This window comes from Hypanus sabinus, chromosome 2, assembly GCF_030144855.1.
Source record: "Hypanus sabinus isolate sHypSab1 chromosome 2, sHypSab1.hap1, whole genome shotgun sequence".
Classification (NCBI taxonomy): domain Eukaryota; kingdom Metazoa; phylum Chordata; class Chondrichthyes; order Myliobatiformes; family Dasyatidae; genus Hypanus; species Hypanus sabinus.
In genome coordinates, this window is record NC_082707.1 from 33,641,195 (window position 1) to 33,661,929 (window position 20,735).

General features: G+C 38.9%; 1 protein-coding gene across 8 annotated transcripts in view; it reads left to right on the forward strand.

Annotated features, from left to right (window-relative positions):
* The window catches only part of mecom (MDS1 and EVI1 complex locus), a 768,103-nt gene that overhangs the window by 670,804 nt on the left and 76,564 nt on the right, over positions 1–20,735 (forward strand). The gene's annotated exons all lie outside the window — the stretch shown is intronic.

Below are 20,735 nucleotides of genomic sequence, written 5' to 3' on the forward strand. Positions count from 1 at the left end.
ATGTGCTCTCTAAGCAATAAAATAAGCCACTGCATTGCAAAAGATTGCACAATTTTAAGCACATTTTTTTTTAGTTCAAATCCAGTTTCTGCAATAATCTACCCTAATTTCAAAGTAAAAACCATGGTGGAACGTGGCTGTGCCCATAAAAGTGGGCAAATTATTGAACCAGGTTATTCATCACAGCAAGTAAATGCTATTTGTGCCTATTTGTGGCTCTTCCAGAACGGTCTTAAAATGAAGCTTCTTTTGTGAGGGCAAGGACACTAAAAAGCATGTTTTGAAAGCTTTTGAATGCACATAATTTACGTATAATTTACCAAGAAATGGGCCACTATAACCAGCAAGTGTGTAGGTTTTATGATCTTTTCAGTTATTTGAAGCCAGGTTACTTGCAGACAGTGAAAGGGACAATCTCATTTAAAAACATTTCCTTGTTTCTGTTGAACCTATTTTCAGGAGAATTAATCAAAATCATAAATATGTGAAGAATGTACTTTAAGCCAAATCATCTAAGAGTATATTATTGGTGAATTATCCTGGTTCTTCATTGATATAATATTTAGTGATATGTAAATAAATTTCTGGAACTTTGAAGGAAAATAAATCCAAACTTAGCTTGATCATGAATGCAGATATTTTTGGGATCATCAAAGTTCAAAACAAATTTATCAAAATATACCTTATACTACTCTGAGATTCGTGTTCTTAGGGCATTCACAATAAATATAAGAAACACAATAGAATCAATGAAAAATTGCACACAGCAAGACAGCCAATCACCCAATGTGCAAGACAACAAACAGTGCAAATACAGAAAAAGACTCAAATAATAATAATAATGAATAAGTAATACATAATGAGAACATGAGATGAAGAGTCCTTGAAGGTGAGTTCATAGGTTGTAGGAATGGTTCAGTGATGAAGTTATCCCCTCTGGTTCAAGAGCCTGACAGTTGAGGGGTAACATCCGTTCCTGAGCATGGTGGTGGGGATCCTGAGACTCCTGTACCTTCTTCCTAATGGCAGCAGCAAGAAGAAAGCTTGGTCTGGGTGGTGAGTGTCGTTGATGATGGATTCTGCTTTCCTGCAGCAATGCTCCTTGTAGAGAAAAACACCAGTTGCAGAAACTCCATAACCTGAAGAATATGGAAAAAGTAACCAATCACTATGAATCATTGTGAATCTAGCTCACTTCATCACCTGAGTTTGTTCATAATTGGTTATGAAAGAAGTTAGTTCGCTTACATTCTTTATTCACTTTTTGAGGTCAACATCTTTGATACAAAGAGTCAAAGATTGTAATAGTATGTTAATTAATCCTATGAGGGGCATTACATAAATGCACTATAATTGTCCACATGTATAATCTAACAATTTTGTCTTTTTTATATTTTTGTAAGGAATTTTAGATAGAAGTTGAAGAGTTATGAATTTTTAGAGCAACCATAAAGTGATAGTTTTTACCTCTTTCCCAAATTAGAATGTCCCTTTTTTCTGCTTCTCAATATTTATAGTTGATTGTCACTCAGTCAGACAACTATTTTCATTTAATAAAAAAGGATCTAGTGCTTTCCCTGCATATACAATGAATAAACTCTTCTTGGGCTTCCAGCTAGGTTAAGATATCGTTTATAACTGGCATTTCAATGATAAGCTCTGCCATCCTCTTCGGAGATGATGCCCGGGTATGTCTACTCTGCTGGTATTCATACCCCTGTGGTCCGGCTCTCCTGTATTTATCAAAGACGAACGTGTCGCTCTAAATGAGAATGGGAATTCGATTGTAAGCAAGGTGGGAGAATGGAAACCTGATTGGATGAGGACTAACCAGTCAGGATGGACAGACTACTGGGGTATAAATGCCACCAGACTAGACATATCCTGATGAAGATGGCAGAGTTTGTCATCTAAACATCAGTTAGAATCGATACCTGTACCTAGCTGGAAGCCTGAGAAGAGTTTATTCATAACTATTTTCATACTTTATAAACAGATAGCACACACTTGTGGTCTATGTTTTAATTGACAGAAACACAACACTGAATTGAATCAGACTATCCTCTAGACAGCAATGCAATGCTTATTTACACCTCTGACGTCCTGTTAATGAAATACTCCGGTGAATTACTGGCATGACTCTAGTGATGACAATCAGTCACTTTTCACTACTTCATCATTGGAAAAGCACAAATTAGCCAAACCCCCTAGTTTAATTTTACATTAATTCAGACTATTAGTCAAAGACAACATAATTTCTTATTCTTCAAATGTTGTTTATCCAATCTTTTTGGATGGTAAAATGAAATAGAATCGCTGCGTTGGCTGGAGTAATGATTGTGGGTCATACTTTGTTTGACTCAACTGTTCCCACCTATAACTACTTTTGAAGTTAAACCTGACTGATCATGTCCCAGATGAGTCAAAGACCTACATACTGGCTACTTAGTAAGGAAAAAAATCAACAAATGCTAGGTTTCACAATTAGGAATGTGCCTTCAGATGCCCTGCGACTTTCTGGACTAATCACTAACATATAACTCTGTTTTCCCTTTCAATCCCAAGGTTGGATTTCAACAATGAGTCAGTTTTCAAATTTGCCCCTTGAATATGTGAACAATTGCTCACTTATGCTTCCACTATTTCCTTGCCTTGTCCCAGTGAAATTGTGATCTCCTTTCTATGTCATCCTGACTGCCAGCACCATCGAGACAATCCAGAATCCTTGAACTGATTCCCCTTGCACACAACTGAGCACATTAACTGTGCATGTGTTTGTTCGACTATATTTTTATTGTACTTAGCCAATCAATCTCTTTTTGACCTTGGGGTCCACATTTTAAAACCCTTATCTCAATTTCACTTACAGTGTGGCGGTGGGGTGGGGAATTCTAAAATCTTCAGTGAGGCTTGTTTTTGGTCCACTGTTCTCGACATTCAAAGGTTGCCCTTGAACCACCTTCACTCAAATGTGCTTTCACAACACCTTCACATTTCTGCATATTATTTAAGATATTGACTTCAATCACCCTTCCAGTCTTGTTCTCCTCCAAATTCCTTTACCTCTTTCCTATATCAAAGTCTCTTCTGATTTTAAAAAAAAGTCTGTTATGCCTTATCATGAAGAATATTGTGTGAGGACTATCTTCCTGACTGCATGTCGGTGTTGAGAGGGAGTACCAGGGCTTGTTTTGCTGTCGTTGTTTTGTTGTTGTTGTCCTGTGAACATGCTGGGCATGTTGCAATGTGTGGTGACACTTGTGGGCTGCCCTTAGCACACATCCAGATTGTGTTGGTTGTTAATGCAAACAGCACAGATCACTGTATGTTTTCATGTGCATGTGATAACTTTGACAAACTGCTGTTGATGTGATGTGGATGGTGCCGTACTTTGACTGGTTGCATCACAGCCTGGTATGAAAACATCAATGCCCCTGAAAGGAAAATCGTACAAAACGTAGTGGATACGGTCCAGTCATTACGGGTAATGCCCTCCCCACCTTTGAGCAGATTGACATGGAGCGTTGTCATGCATTCTTCTTGCTGCTCCCATCAGGAAGAAGGTACAAGAGCCTCAGGACTCACACATCAGATTCAGGAACATTTATTACTCCTCAACTATCAGGCTGTTGAGCCAGAGTGGATAACTTCACTCAACTTCACTTGCCCTAACATTGAACTGTTCTCACAACCTATGGACTCACTTTCAAGGACTACTCGTATCATGATCTTGATATTTATTGCTCATTTATTTATTTATTTTTCCTTTGTATTTACACAGTTTGTTCTCTTTTGCACACAGTTTATCTGCACTGTTGGGTGCCGTCTTTCATTGATTCTCTTTTGGTTATTGGATTTATTGAGTATGCCCACAAGACATGAATCTCAGGGTTGTACATGGTGACATATATGTACTTCGATAATAAATTTACTTTGAACTTTGAAATAGATCTGAATCTGAAAATTGTTGATTTTATCACCAAGACATGGTCAGAAAGTAGGCAAGGCAAGCCTCATTCTTCTGGAAGTATGCTCAGTGAATCAAAATAAAATCATTGTCTTGTCAAAATGTTATACCTCAGTCTTGGCAAATTATTAGATACTGGTCTAAAGTGTTTAATATCCTTTTTTTTCACACCCAAGTATTGTTTTGGGACACCAGGTGTAATTTACCCTTCAAATTTTAGGCTGTGCAACTTTTCCTAACTCTTCAAGTTGTTTTTGGCTGTCACTTAGCATCCAAACAGTTAGTTATATTAATCAGTATGAAGGTAATTCATTAGCTCAGCTGGGATAGTCTGCCCACAATGTTTATAATAGTGGGTGGCACTTCACAACGTCAACACAGGACAACTTTACAATGCAGCTTGGCATGGTGGAGGGTGGAATAGGAAATCTTTGGCTGTTCTGCCACAATGCTACATGACTCATATGACACAAATCAAAGATTGTAACATTGAACTAGATAATATCTCTGGACATATGGCCATCAATTATCATAAGGTACACCATGTTATTAATGTCTTTGGTTGGACAGGCTATTAACATAATAGATCTTACTACAATTTTTAGACATGGTTATCAGGATGCTAAAATGGTAGTTCTAGTAAAACTATTTGTTTGCATGTATCTTAGGTTAAATTTCTGTAAGAATGTTCACACCAGAAATTATCTCCTCAAGGTTCCAAATAGATTTATTTCACCTGACTTATATTTTGCTTAGTTTATTTAAATAAAAATGTCAAACTTTTATTGGGCTTGTTTCAGTGCTTCAGTGACAAAATCATAATGTATCTCAGAGCATATTTTAATGCTTGTGTTGTTAAGCGAACTCGGTAGGCATGCCATTTTGGCGCTGGAATGCGTGGTGACGCTGTAGGCCACCTCCAGCACATTCTTAGGTTGTGTTGGTTGATTTATAGCAGCCAATCAGTAACTCTATTTGCATTGATAATTAGAGCCATCACCTTAATCCTATTCAATTTATTTTTGTTTACCTGCAGCAGGGGAATCTGAAGTTCTAATTAAAATAAAATGGGGCGCCACAGTAACGCAGCAGTTAGCTCAATCACTTTACAGCAGTAGTAATCACCGATCAGGGTTCGATTCTCACTGCTGTGCGTAAGGAGTCTGTCCGTTCTCCCCAGGACCTCATGGGTTTCCTTCGAGAGCTCCAGTTTCCTCCCACATTCCAAAGGCATATGGGTCAGTTAACTGTGGGAAAACTGTGTTGGCACTGGAAATGTGGCAACGATTGTACACTGCCCCCAGCACAATCCTCGCTGATTTGATTTGATGCAAAACCACGCATTTCACTGTATGTTTCGATGTACCTGTGACAAAGGAAGCTAAAGCTAATCTTAATTTTTCAAGCACTCATCCACCTCTCTTTTTAACTTCCATTATGAATTTTCCTTCTGCTGCTTTTGCCAGCAATTCAACGTAATCCATTTTCGGTGTGACTAACATAAGAAAAAGTGAAGCTTAATGTTTTAGAACATGGACATAGAACATAGAATAGTACAGCCCTTTACAGGCCCTTCGGCCCACAATGTGGTGGCGGCCCTCAAACCCTCCTCCCATATAACCCCCCACCTTAAATTCCTCCATATACCTTTCTAGTAGTCTCTTAAACTTCACTTCCCTTTAAGAAATGTTTTTCTTTGGCACTTGAAAGCATTTTGTTTTCAATTTGAGGTCAAGGTGCGCATTCAGTAACGTTAAAGAGCACCCACCCAGATAGCCACGGTGAAAAGGGAAAATGCGACCACCGCAGCAAGAGAGGGGTAGAGAATAAAGTGTGGTGGAAAGAAATGGAGGCAGGGAAGAGATAAACAAGGCAGTTTGAGGTAATGTGGATACTGCACTGTATCTGAGCCCCAGTCAGCGTTATTGTTGGTGCTACAGAATACACCTACTGTCAATGTGGGTGAGCCAGCAAAAATACAAACCACCGTCCCACCGTTCGTTTATTTTGTGTGATATATTCTAAAATTTACTGTGAGTGAACCACAATGGTCAGAGGTCACGAACGTTTGATGCAGTTTCTGTACATAGGTCAAGACTGTGTATGATATATGGTGGAGAAGTGGCACCCTTGGTTGTGAGTCACGACTGGAAGTTAGTGATCTAGACAGGAATTGCACCAGAAATCATAACAACCATTTAAAGTTACATGTAGCATTATTTTACTGCATGATCTACAGTATATGCAATAAAAGCAGATAAGTGTTTTTTTACACACCTCATCCAGTTTCTCATGTCCTAACAGCCCAAAGGATATTTACAAAAGCTTAGCATGTTCCTTCAGTTTTTCAGTGATATTAAATTTATAACATTCGGTTGGTTGATTTATTATACCAACACATTCTATCTTAATAGATTTTACTATTAGATCACCTAATTTTGGTTGGAATTGAAACAGACCTCCATTTCTCTCAGTATCCTTGTTCCTTTAATTATGTTTTGTATTTCTTATTTGCACTTGCCGATGTGTAAGATATTATAAAATAACAAAAATATCTTCCCACTGGCATGACAAGCCATGCACTTAAGGAAATACCTCACTACTGAAAGAGGAGATTCGTTAACTTGCATGTTTACTGTTAGCTGACTGATGTGTCTTCTGTGACTTAGGTTGCAATAGAGAATCTGGTTTGGGATGCATTATATCAGTCTGCATTGCGGGACAATATTAACATTCACGGCAATACTTAATCAAATCAGAATAATTTTCATCACTTTTGCATTCCAGAACAAAACAAGAGAACTTAATAAATAACATCCTCATTATGAATGATTAATAATGCACACATTGAACACTGGAGCCAGGAAAATGAATGTAATCTAGTCCTGTTAATTATCTTGATCACCAGTTGCCAGACCATTTTAATTCCATGTTAAAGTATTCCATGTACAATATTGATTATTGGGACATCTACAGTAATTAAAAATAAACATTGGAAACATCAACACTATAAGATTCTTACAGCACCTTTGAAGGTTATGCATGCTAAACACAAATAAAGTTTTGACTATTATTTTACATTTAAATGTGTTTTTTTAAGTTATACTATAGTTTATGGGCGTGAGTTAGCTAGTCTGTTTTACACACTGAATTCCTCTGTCAGCAGCTTCAGAGTTGGTGTGTTGATAAAAGATAGAGCCAAGTATTCAGAGAATTACATTGGACATAGAAACAATCACTCAACCCAATTTGATATGTCTGTTTTAGCAACACACACAAAATGCTGGAGAAACTCAGCAGGCCAGGCAGAATCTAAGGAAAAGAGTAAACAGTTGATGTTTCGGGACAAGTACCTTCACCAGTCCTGATGCTGCCTGATCTTCTGAGTTCCTCCAGCATATTGTCTGTGTAGCTTTGGATTTCCAGCAACTGCAGACTTTCTCATGTTTGTGATGTCTGCTTTAGGGCTCATCTTGACAGTAGAGAGTTTCAGGGTTTATACCGAGCAATATTGAAGGGCTTGAGATGCATTTCCAAATCAGGATTGTGTGTTAGTTGAAGGAAACGTAAAAACTGGTGGAAAAAGACGAAGATTCTATAAACAAGCTGGTCTTAGTGAACAATCTGAACTCACAACCTGATTATATTTGCTTTTAAAAAACTATAAATGGCATAATCAGTTGTGAAGACCAACCCACACTAATTGATAACTAATTAATTTAAAAGCAGATTTCAGCTGGGACGCCCAGTACTTAAAATTGTGCAATGCCAAATTCTGATTGGTTTCAGTATAGCAGTGGTGTTATGAATGAACTCACTCAGGACATTTAATCAATCCATGAGAGAGTGCTGAAAGGAAGGTATCTGTTGTAATTTTAAGAATATTTTCATTATTTCATAAAGTTAGAAAAGTATATTTGAAGAGTGAACAGTTTATAGCACAGAAGTAAATAAGCTAATATCAGAATCAGATTTTTTATCACTACATTGGCTGACATGAAATGTGTTGTTTAGCAGCAGCAGCAGTACAATGCAAATTCATAAAATATCATAAACCACAGAATAAATAAATTGCACAATCAAAAGGAATAGCGAAGTATTTCATGGACCATTCAGAATTCTGATGGTGGAGTGGAAGAAGTTGTTTCTGAATTATTCAGTGTGGGTCTTCAGGCTCTGGTATCTCTTCCCTGATGGTGGAAAGGAGAAAGGGGCATACCTTCTTGGATGCATCATTTAAGACACCATACAGTGTCGTAATTTCTTGTCTATGTCTGAATGGAGCCCTTGGACACATTTCCTTTTTATTTAATTGAGGTTCTCTTTGGTGTCATTACTTATTTCAAATATTTATCGAAGCAAAATTGGAGTAATTGAGAGCTAATCAATAGTACTAATGTCAGGCATTCCAGTGTGGAAAATTGCCAGTTTAACTCCATTGTTACCACTGTGTGACAGTATTAAGGAATCATCCTGAATGCTGTGCTTCACTTCTGTGATCTTTATTTATTTCAGGGTGCAGTGCTGAGAGGAAGTGTCCCTCACAGTGAACTTTGTGGGAGGATTAGGAAACTTGACAGCTCATTTGTAAAATAGTTTTGCGGTACAATGATCATATAAGATGTCAAACCAATTCAGATGAAAACCTCATCTAATTTGTGTTGCCCATCAGGTCCACAGGCCTGATCCAAATCACAAAATAGGTGCCTCTGGGGTGAGTTGCAAAAATATGAATGGCCCCTTGTTGATTTGGGCTTGTGTGATAGAGTGGGCAAATTGTACTGATTTTTATAATGGTTAACCCTCTGCTCTCTCAACTGTCTTGAAAGTTTATTTTCTTGTTGTATTTCTTGTGTAGAAGATCACAGTTGTAGCAGAATTGTAAATCTCTGAGGAGAGGGTTGTAGAATTGTGCCTCTTTATTTTTGATGTACAGGTGATACCAAAGCTGTAAACACTGTGGGAAACATGAACTCGAGCAGAATAATGAACTATATGTGAGAGTTGCAGAGTAATTATAATGTCTGATGCCAAGAGATACAGAAGGAATGCTGAAAGAAAGCCAGGAATGGAATATTTAATAGTTGACTATAGCAGAGTGAACACTGATCGTTTTTGACTGGAGGGAGTTTTCTGAAGTGCCCGCTGCCGAGGAACTGACTCAAGTGCCCCTGGCAGTTTCCTTTTCTCTGCCTCTTCTATCTGGGGCAAAGAAATGGCAAAGAATTGAATGAGCACCACTCGTTACCCACTGAACGACTCCTTTGTGTAAGGGCAGTCTTTCAGTATCAAGACCGAAACAGAGACACTCGATCAGTGGTGATTGTTAGCCTTTAATTATAATTACATGAGCTTGCCTGTTAAATTCAACACCATGCATTCGTGTCTTAAAGTAGAGGGGTGCGGCTGCTTGGGAGGACTCTTGGTAAGGTTGAGCCTAGCATAGATTTATGTTACCAAGTATCCTGCTGGACCAAGGCCAGAAGTAAGCCTCTTGTATGCACTCACACACACAGACAGCTGCAAGTAGGAGGTCTTCAGATAAGGCTTGGAAATATTTGATAGTTATCTGAGGATAGTGTAGAGCTGTATTATTCCTTTGCAGCTGTGAGGTGATAAAAGCAAGCGATGGCACTTTGTGTGAGGCTGGGATTGGACGTTAGCTTTCAATCTGATTTTAGTCACCTATGTCTTGCTTTTGAAAAGGAGCAATCTCTCCCTGATCCAGGGAGAAAAATCTTTCTTATGAATGTAGGACAAAGCCAGAATAGTACCCTTTTGTATTCCAGAATAAACACTGGTCTCCTTACCTACCTTTCACACCTCCAGTTTTAAAGAAAAATAGAATCAAAGAAAAGTTTTAGTTCTCTGGAAGCCTGGCAACCTTCATTCAATGCAAACAGTATTGTCTTTTTTTCTCCCTTCCGTGAAAATCGCTTGGTATTTTCTGTTTGCATTTGGCGAGCACTTTCAGATTCTTTTAATGAAAATCAATTCAGTTATGATTATTTTTTGGTTGCAATTATTTCAGCAATGTAACAGAGGTACAGCTATGGAAACAAGAAATAAAGGCAGAAAATGCTCAGTGTGTCAGACAGCAAGTGTGAGGTGAAAAAATAGAAACAAGAATTAAATCCAAAATTCGGGCAATCATCTACTGCACAACACCATATCAATTAAGGTGTCATTAACTACTTTCTCCGTGCTTACAAAGCAATAGCTGCAGCTTTGTTTAATGGTAGTCCTTGCATAGCTTTAATGCCTCCCAGTGTCACTTGCTGGGATACATTGGTTGCCATGTTAATATAGTTCTGATTTGACAGCATATAGTGTTCCTTGTTGGTCACTATGAAGTTAATGGAGAGTTATATTTAGGAGAATATAGACGAGGTAGACAACCCAATATTTTCCATTTTCAGCATCGCTGATGTTAAAACAGCCATTTGGATTTTTCCCCTGCAGCAGGTTCAATTTTTAAATATCCCTTACCCCGAGCAAACTGGGGGAGAGGGTGGTGTAAGTTAAGTGTTGTCTCCATTCGCAGTCTGACTGATGGCACTTTCCAGCACCAGGCGTGCTCACAGCGTCGTCCTTAACTGTGAGTCAGTGCTATAATTGGGACCCATTCTATAGTTTAACCTGAGATGGTGGTTGGAAGCGGTGACTTCCCTGTCACTCATTGTTTCACATCCCCAAATTTGCAGTCACTGAATAGTTCTATTGACCGGAATTTTCAGTCACTGTATTGTTCTGCTGGCTGGAGTCTGTAACTATTGAAATGTCCCACTAACCAGCAAGCACACTGACCACTGCCCGCATTAATCACTATTGTGATGTGACATAGTCCTGTTTACAATAGAGACTTCCATAACTTCTCATGTTTTTTTTTAAGAAACCATGTTCTATAGGTTTCAAAATGCCTCCTTTGGTTTTGGTGTCTCCATTGCCACCTGGTCTGAATCAGACCTTTCACATTTCTGTCTCCTTCCTTTGGGAAGCAATTGTTTGGCCTGCTGACAGTTTTATGACAATTGTTACATTGTCTCTCGCTCTAGGAAAAGCACTCCGATTAAGGATGTCATGATCAAACAATACGCAATTCATCAAATAATAATGAATGCATGATAATCCCACAGCCCTTTTCCCATTTTATGATATGGTAATTATAAACACTGATTATTCAAAGAAACAATGTTGAGAATCTCCCCTCATAGCCACTATAAGCAGAAGCCCAGTCTGTTTTTAGGATCTAGCTGACTTAAGATAAACCTATAGCTGATTCAAGGATAATTGTATCCAAGTATAAAATTCCAGTGGAGCAAACCACATCCCATGCACTCCCATTGTATGGAATTCTGAATCCAAGCAAAACATTTCATTGCAAAATCTGAACGGCACCTTTTCAAAGTTGTGAAACTTTAAAAAAAAAATCATCAATACCAAATTTAATCTCTCCAGTGCCTGGTTTTGGGAACACAGGTTGGGTTGACCATTCTGACTTTAACTAGCTGTTTGCAGTATTTCATATTGCCGATGTTCAGGTAGAGAGCTGAGAGGAAAATCTGACAGCAGCAAACGTATTTTGCAATGGACTGGGCACTGAACTTGAATACTTGAAGCTGAGTAGAGGGCTGATCCTGTGATGGAATAGTCTTGAGTTTACCTGGCGGAGTCTGATGCTGAAGATCTGGTAACACTCTAGTACAAGCAGATCACAAGCGACATGTGTCCTATATCTTACACATACAGTACTGTGATTGTTATCCATGTGCTTAGGTTGTCTGCACATAACCCTGCTCAAAATATGTTCTGTTGCTAGCAGGGCAGTAAAGTCAGACTTCTAAAAATTGCCTCTGTAATAACGTTTGATAATATTATACCTATAAAATTAGCAAAAAGCTGCATGTTAGAAGTTAATCTACTCTGTAGGGATGCATCTTTAATAAACTTTTTTATGCAAAGACCAATTCAGACATGTAATACACTCAATAATCGTACATAACTATATCATACTGAGTAAGTGGGCTCCACATGATTTCTATTATTGGAATCCAGGCATAAGGCCAAAAGCCCAGTTAAGCATTGAGATTAGATTTCTAGTGAAAAACCTAAAATGTGCCTCATTTTAGTTTCATTCAATGTAAAGCAAACTGAAAATGAAATCAGAAGATCTTCCTGTGAAGGAGCGTTATTCCTAGACTAAGTGTGATTATTAAGACCATAAGATATAGGAGCAGAATTAGACCATTTGCCCATTGATTCTGCTCCACCATTTCATCACGGCTGATCCAACTTTCCTCTCAGCTGCATTCTCCTGCCTTCTCCCCAAAATCTCTTCCATGCCCTGTCCAATCAAGAATCTATCAACCTCTGCCTTAAATATCCATAAAGATTTGGCCTCCACAGCTGCTTGTGGCAACAAATTCCACAGATTCACCACTCTCTGGCTAAAGAAATCCCTCTCATTTCTTTTCTAAAAGGACACTCACCTATTCTGAGGATGTGTCCTCTGGTCTTAGACTCTCCCACCATAGGAAACATCCTGTCCACACCCACTCTATCAAGGTCTTTCACCATTCAATAGCTTTCATTGAGGTCACCTCTCATTCTTCTTAATTCCATTGATTACAGGCCCCAAGGTATCAAATGTTTTTTATTTGACCAACCAAAGGATTAACATAATTAAAATTTCAGTAAATATTCATTCATGATACACCAATTTTGGAAAACGGATTCCAGAGTAGAAATAAGTAACATTGAGATTCTGTACAAAGCCTTGTTCACTTCAGTCAATCAACAACCACTGATTTTAGTTTTGATAATTGGGTATACACATTAAAAGGTATTTCTCTTTAAAATGAGATATTTACATTTTCCAATCTTTTTGTTTTAATGTTAGAATAATTAGGCTGAGTCTGGAGAACGTTGTAGTCAGCTTTTACCTAGTTTATGTCCTGAGAAACTAGTAGAATTCTGCACAATATTTTTTTTGCAATCCTGCTGAATTTTATCTGCCAGGCAACATAGGATAAAATTACTTTCATAGTGAATATGTGTCTGGATATTGGTGAGATCCTTTGAGTGTGCAAATTATTTGTGTGTGTATCAATTATGATATGCACTATGTTTTATGCTCTTGTCTATTTAATGTTTGTTCATGTATGCTTACTTTACATTGTATTGTTTATTTTGTACTGTAGTTTACTGAATATTCTGTCTATTTTATGTATATAGTTTATTTCATATAATTGAATTTGCATATTATATATCACACTTTGATACAGATTTTTTTTTCTCTGTTGGCATACTGTGTGGATAATGCACATCCACCCAATATAGGACTTCCTTATTGAAATATAAGGAAGTCCTTACATTGGACTTCAAAACTTTTTCTATAGCTTTGATTACATATGTGCAGTGTACTACTAGCCTTTTTGTCTGTCAATGATTTTGTGGCCAACACAAATATGGGCTGTTAGCTGATGTTAGCACATGCTATCTGACCTTGGTGGGACTACCAACTGAACCATATGCAATTGGCAGTTCTGTAGGTCTACAGAGACACTGTCTTACACTGTAAATCCTTTTCCACGTACGCCACCTCTTCCTACAACCCATTCCTTGTCCCTTCACATGCATGCCTTCTCACAAACGCGTGTATGTGAACATGCGACTTTCCGGTGCTGGCTCTTATACAGAATGTACGTACATTATCATCTGTGCACTTGCATTGAGGGTTTACATCGTGATCTCTCTGAATCCCATGCACCCTCACTCCATACCATGGGCTTGGCCCAAGTCACATGATGTCTGATACAGATATATCTTGAGATGAACTATGAGATTCAATGTTAATTTAATATCAAAGTACATACTGTATATGTCACCATGTACAACCCTGAGATTCATTTTCCTGTGGGTATACACAGCAAATGCAAATAACACAGTAGAATCAGCAAAAGACTGCACCCAACAGGACAGATAGCAACCAATGTGTAAAAGCCAGCAAACTGTGTAATTACAAAAGACAATAGAAATAATAATAATAAATAAGCAACAAATATTGAGAACATGAGATGAAGAGTCATTGAAAGTGAGTACATAGGTCAGTGATGGGACAAGTGAAGTTGAGTGAAGTTATCCTCAATGGTTCAAGAACCTGATGGCTGAGAAGTAATAAATGTTCCTGAACATGCTGGTGTGAGTCTTGAAGCTCCAGTACCTTCTTCCTGATGGCAACAGTGAGAAAAGATCATGGCTGGGTGGTGGGAGTCCTTGATGATGGATGCTGCTTTCCTGCGGCAACACTCCATGCAAATATGCTCAAAGGTGGGAAGGGCTTTACCTGTAATGGAATGGGCCATATCCACTAGTGTTTGTAGGATTTTCCTTTAAGTGGCATTGGTACTTCCATACCAGGCCACGATACAACCATTCAATATACTGTCCACCACACATCTATCGAAGTTTATCAAAGTTTTAGATGACATGCCATGCTTTCTTCATTCATAAAGGAGCAAAGTCCCAGCCTTCCAACGATCATGTTATCCCACATTGTGTCCAAGACTTGGTAGTTGAAGAGTCGTTCCAAATGCAAACTATTCTAGAGTTCTTCATAGCCCACAAAGTCAGCAATGTCTTATGCTTCTCACCTTCTCCCTGTTCCCAGATTATTTTCAGTATTTAAGACAGGGAAAGTAGGACATTAACATTACTACACAACTCTGACCAATCCCTAACTCAGGCCAGTCTCTGATTGGAGGAGGTGGGCTTTGGACTTCTAAACTGCTGGCACTAATCAAAATACTGCCATTTCTGACGAGGACTCGTTGGCACGTTCACAATATGATCGGCTTGGCTACTTATTTGCGCTATTGCTGGCTAACCATAAAACCCGAGAGACATTTTGTTTCACTAGTCTTGAGCGGTACTCATGCTCATTGAATTAAATGCAACAGTTGCCCACTGGCTTGTTGCCACGGTTTCACAATCAGCAAACTGTCCGCGTCACACAATACGTGTCAAGGTTGCTCGTTATTTAACCAGTCAGGCCACCCATCTGCAAACCTGTCTTGTGACTTTAAATTGGAGGCTGTAATGATTCGTGAGGTACTCACATATTTATGTCTGTAAATTTCTCCACCGACAGCTAGATAACCAAGACGGCCTTATTAACTCCATGCACATATCAATATATTCAGGCTTTTGTAAACTTCACTAATTGAAGTGATGGAGATACTTGTCTCTCTACATCGCCAATGACTTTGAAGTTAGTAAGAAACTTCTATTGCGTTGGGTGTTTCTGATGCACTGCCTCTCTGAGAATGGTTGGAGGGATGGTGTATGGTTCAACGTGGGTTTTATTTATTTTTCTGATTAGATATACAGCATGGCAATAGGCCCACAAAACAAGAGAAAGTGTGCAGTTGCTGGAAATCCAAGCAACACACATAATGCTGGAAGGACTCGGCATGTCAGGCTGCATCTACAGAGAGGAATAAACAGTCAATACTTTGAGCCCTGATGAAGGGTCTTGGCCCAAAATGTTTATTGTCATTTCCCTCCACAGATGCTGCTTGACCTGCTGAGTTCCTCCAGAATTTTGCATGTGTGTTGCTCTGCGTTTTCAGAAACTTTTCCATTCTTCAAGCTACTCTGCATGAAATTCTGTTCTTATTACACTTTGAATAATATCCTGTGACCCTATGCTAGGTGTACAGAGCTTTTGCCAATGTATAACACAGTACAATATTTGTATTCTCACACCCTCTGACTACATTTTTATGGCTTAAGCATTATATTGTATATTGGAAAATAATAAATCACCTAGTATCCACAGCTGCTGCAGAGGCACTTCCTGCCTCTAGAATTAAAACTGCTCTTGATTTTCTGAATGCCCAACACCTCCCAAGGAGACTATTGTCGTTTACTTGTATAAGTGAGAAGAGCATATGTTTAGTTATCACCAGTGATGAAAGTTGCAACAAGTGCAATTCTATAATAAACATCCACACTTTAAATTTTTGAAAAGCTCTATTCCTGTTGTGGTTGATCCATCTCTGAGTACTTGAAGATGGAGAACATTTGAGTTGCGGGGAGTATATGGGAGTTTGGGGATAGTGGATATGGGAGAAGTTACATGGAGTTGAAGACGGTCAGCTATTTTCTTATTGATTGAGATTGCAAATGTGAGGAACAATGTCATCTACTATTCATATCAACGTATTTAATTCCATAGCCAGATAAGCTGTTGCGAGTCCAGCAAGGGAGCAAGCCACAAAGTCAAACTTGAGTTTGATAGAATAAACCCAAGCCTGGCTTTCCAGCATTGAGTAACCACTCAAAACCCAGTGCAGCATAAGATACACTCCTCATCCCAGTGAGTGCCTCGAATGAAATCCGTAGATCATTGGATATATTGTGTCACTTAATGAGGCAGATTCTGATTGAACAAAAGGCTAAATATTGTGTTACGTCCCATCTTTCATTTCACTTGGGATACAAAGATGAAAGGGGGTTCATATTGGATAAGTCTAAGGGAATTTTTTTTTTGGATTTGGGAACAACGTTTAGGCAAGGAAACAAGTGCTTTACTGAAGACTACGGTATCATCACGTTTGTTATGTGTCCTGGGCAGTTGTGAGATGGGTACGAGAAGTGGAAGGGGTGTAAGTGTTCGGGTCACTGCTGTCATCCACGTGAAAGAAGATTTTTGGTGCCCTCGCCAAGGCATCAGCTGAGTAAAGATTCAGGACTCTGTGAGTGAAATGACTCGATTGGTAATCATTAGGAACAATAGTCCTCGAGTTCCGTTCGTATTATCCCAGCTAACTTCCTGGAAAGTTGAAAGGTCTGCAGTTATTCATTACATATGTCAGCACATGAGCTCAGCCACATTTATTTGTAGAACTGGTCACTGACATTTCCAAACACAGAAATTATATATTAGATAAAACTTATCTAGTTAATTCTGGGTGCGGGGAAACTATTAAAAACTCATCACCAGGATGACTACATCATGTCCAAAACCAACATCTATTGCCCATCCCTGTAACATGGCAGCTTGAAGGGCATGTGAAAGGCAGGTTCATTACCAATGATTTAAGGCTTGATCAAGTCAGGATAGCAAGTTCCTTCCTTTGAAGCCAATGGTTTTATTATAAATTAGCAACTTTATTACTACTTTGAATGATAACCAGCTTTAAATTTTAGATTTTATTAAATTATATTCAAATTTTCAAGCTAGCAAGATGGGATTTGAACTCTTGATTTCCAGATTATTACTCCAAACCCCTGACTTGCAGTTCCAGTGACATTGAATTACATTGTTGTACCAATTCATTTTAAAGCTTTCAGAGTACTGAGAGATGCCTTCCATTTTCAGGGTTTAGTGCCTCATTAAGAAGAACATTATTTTTGTTTTGCTCCTCTTTTTACATTGCATTGCACAGTCCGACATCACCTGTCCACTGCACAAAACAAAGACATTCAGAGTTTTGAAAGGAAATGTAGAGAAAATAGCGCAGTGAACTGTGGAAGAAAGACCTTCATGAAGGTTCTTAACAATGCTCAACACTCCCACCATGGGTATTGATCAAATTTAACACACATCAAATTCCACTGCTGATCCTAGTTTCTACTCTGTCTGCAGATGACTCTCATCCCATTGGATTTCATACGTACTGACGGAAAACGGGCAGATGTGTATGAGGCCGTGTAGCAGCACAGATGGGCAGCCAGTAGAGCAGTTAAAGTGAACTGGTTCAATTCTGACCTCTGTGTGGACTTTGTACACTCTCCCTGGGGCCTTGTTGGTTTCCTCAACATGCTGTGGTTTCTTCCCACATTCCAAACATTGTTTGGGTGGGTAGGTTAATTGGCTACTGTAAATTGACCCCAGTGAGTGGTAGAAGCTAGAGGGGTTGATGGGGATATGGAGAGAATGAAGTGGGGTTAGTATAATTGGGTGCTTGATGTTCGCCATAGACTGAGCTGACAGGCCAGTTTCTGTGCTGCGTAATTCTGTGGTGCTTCCTTTCTGTTGTTAAACAACATGTAGCATTTTAACCTTTTGAGAGCCCCAGTTGCTGTATTCATAACACTGAGAAATTGATGAGAAAGTGATGATAAGACATAGGAGCAGAATTAGACCATTTAGACCATCCAGTCTTCTCCGCCATTCCATCATGGCTAATTTATTAACTCTCTCAAGCCCATTCTCCTGCTTTCTCCCTGCAACCTTTGGCAACCTTACTAATGAAGAATCAAGCAACATCTGCTTTAAATATACCTGTGACTTGGCCTGCATAACCGTCTGTGGCAATGAATTCCACAGATTGGCTGTTCCCTGGCTAAATGATGGTGGGATTGAGGTAGAGGAAAGTAAACCAAAGAATTCTGTCAAGAGGGAAATTGCATTATCGTCCATTCAAAAGTCCTGTTTCTTTATCAGTAGAATAACTTTGGAAAATTGCACAAGAGAATTTTCTTTGATCCTTCCTCAGGAGCTTTACCTTTCGAGATGTGACCTTGTTTGCACAACTCCATTCCTCATTTCATTTCCATGTCAGTGCAGATTTATTACATATTTCAGTTTAAGCATTAACACAACACTGGAGAGGAAAATCCGTGTCTGAAAAAGAGACTAGATTTACCGAGTGTTCGAACTAGACAATGGAGTCCATTGAGCTCTTATTAAATGGAAGTCCAGCTTTCTCAACCCTATTAGAAATAGTTTTCCATAGAGATGTAGATGGGGAAAGAAAGGGTGTTTTCTTAGCTGTTCTCAGATAAAGTAGCTAAACCAAATCTGCATCTGTCTTGAGATAAGGAAAAGAGCCTATTAAAAGTTTTGTAGCTTTTGGTTTTCAGTCAGCAGGCACTCGGTGGATGCTAAGTGATCTCTGGGTGTCAGGAGCCACCTGGTGGTAAAATGCACTAACTTCACTTTTTCATTCCCACCATGACTGGATGGAGCTATTGATAAAGTTCCCATTCCAATGGGGGAAAATGGCTAGATCAGACTGTTTCTGTTTGCCAATCTTTGAACAAGTGCTATTCCAAAGCTTCCCTCTCCCTCATGGCACAGGTTTTCGATGGACACTCTATTTGGAACTGCTGTTCTGCCGCTTCTCAATTTTATTTCAAAGTTTCCAAATTAAGCCAGGGTTGGGGATTACTCAGAGTGTTGGGGAGTTGGTTGCTGTTTCACAGAAATTAACACGTCATGGAGTAAAGATACGATCATATCACTGCTGTTATTTCTGTGTTTATTTGTTAAACCCAGTAAAATAAATTAGTGTGCGGCTGGTAACTCCCTGGTGATTATAATCCTTTAAGAATGCAAATTCTTACTGGTCAGCAGTTCCAGAGTGAATCAGATTTGCAGCATATCCTCATGTACAAAATGTTCAGATTGCCCTAGATCTGTGTGCTTTGATTGCAGAAATATTTTTTCACCTTTTTGTCATTATTTATAACACATTTCATACAAGCAGCTTCACTTTACAATGTAGGGACAAAAAGAGTAGAATTGAGTTTCGTGTAAAATTGACTTCATTTGAAACTCATAGCTAAACTATTTACCCAATCAAGATTTGGGTGAATATCGTTAGTTCTTTTATCATAACTGGAAATGAACTGCTCAGTTGGTATTAGATGTTTCCAACACTGCAGATTATTGTTTATGGGAGGGAGCATTTGAAAGTGTTTGCAAGGATGGTGTGGGGAGTTAGTGGACTCTCAAGTCTGTTGTATTGTCCTAGAGAAAGTTCATTTGAGGAGCACAGCCCACAGTGACAGCTAATTTTGGGGTACCTGTACAATGATAAGACATTAGGAAAAAAAAAACAGCCTGCTGTCTTCCCTCCTCATATCTGCACTTGGTAAAAGCAGATGACATCATTATACCTTGATATATCAGTAAATTTAGGCAGCATCCATGCACATTCCTGTCAATAACTTCTACCAGAGTGCAGCAACTTCTAGTTAGGGGAGCCCCACACTTGCCTCGTCTTAAAAATCAACCTAATTCACCTGCTTTTCCATTGGATTCTTCGGGCCATTCAGGAATGAGAGCACGTTCTGACCCTTGAATGATCCATTACTAGGCTGGCAGAGGACTAGCATGCAGATGTGGCATCTAAACTTACTGAGCAACAAAGCTAACCGTCACTCTAGCATATCCATAATATGTTAAAAGACTGGGGTCTGCCAAATAAGCATTTACTTTCAATGATATTTCAGATACATTTCAGCACGAAAACTTCCCATTTGAATTAACCAGACCATGTCATTGTGAGCAAACATTTCTAATCACATCTACACATGCTGTTCCCAGTTCTCTTCAACTTATTTTCCTACATCCATCTACCCTATCTGATCTCGACAGGGTGATAAAGTTTCTGGTCTAACCATTAACTCTTTAAATGGATTCCAGAACCTCATGATTCTCCAAGTGAAGAAGTTTATTCCACTCACAGCGTGGTAGCATGGTGGTTAGCACAACACTTTGCAGTTCAGGCGATCCAGGTTCATTTCCCTCAGCTGCCTGTAAGGAGTTGGTACCTTTTCCCTGTGATCACGTGGGTTTCCTCCTGGTGCTCCGGTTTCCCCCCACAATACAAAGGCATACCAGTTGGTAGGTTAATTGTAAATTGTCCCGCGATTAGGCTAGGATTAAAGTGGGGGAATGGGGAGGGGTGCGGTGTGGCTCAAAGGACTGGAATGGTTGTATCCCAATAAATAAATAAACATTTTTCACAGGAGT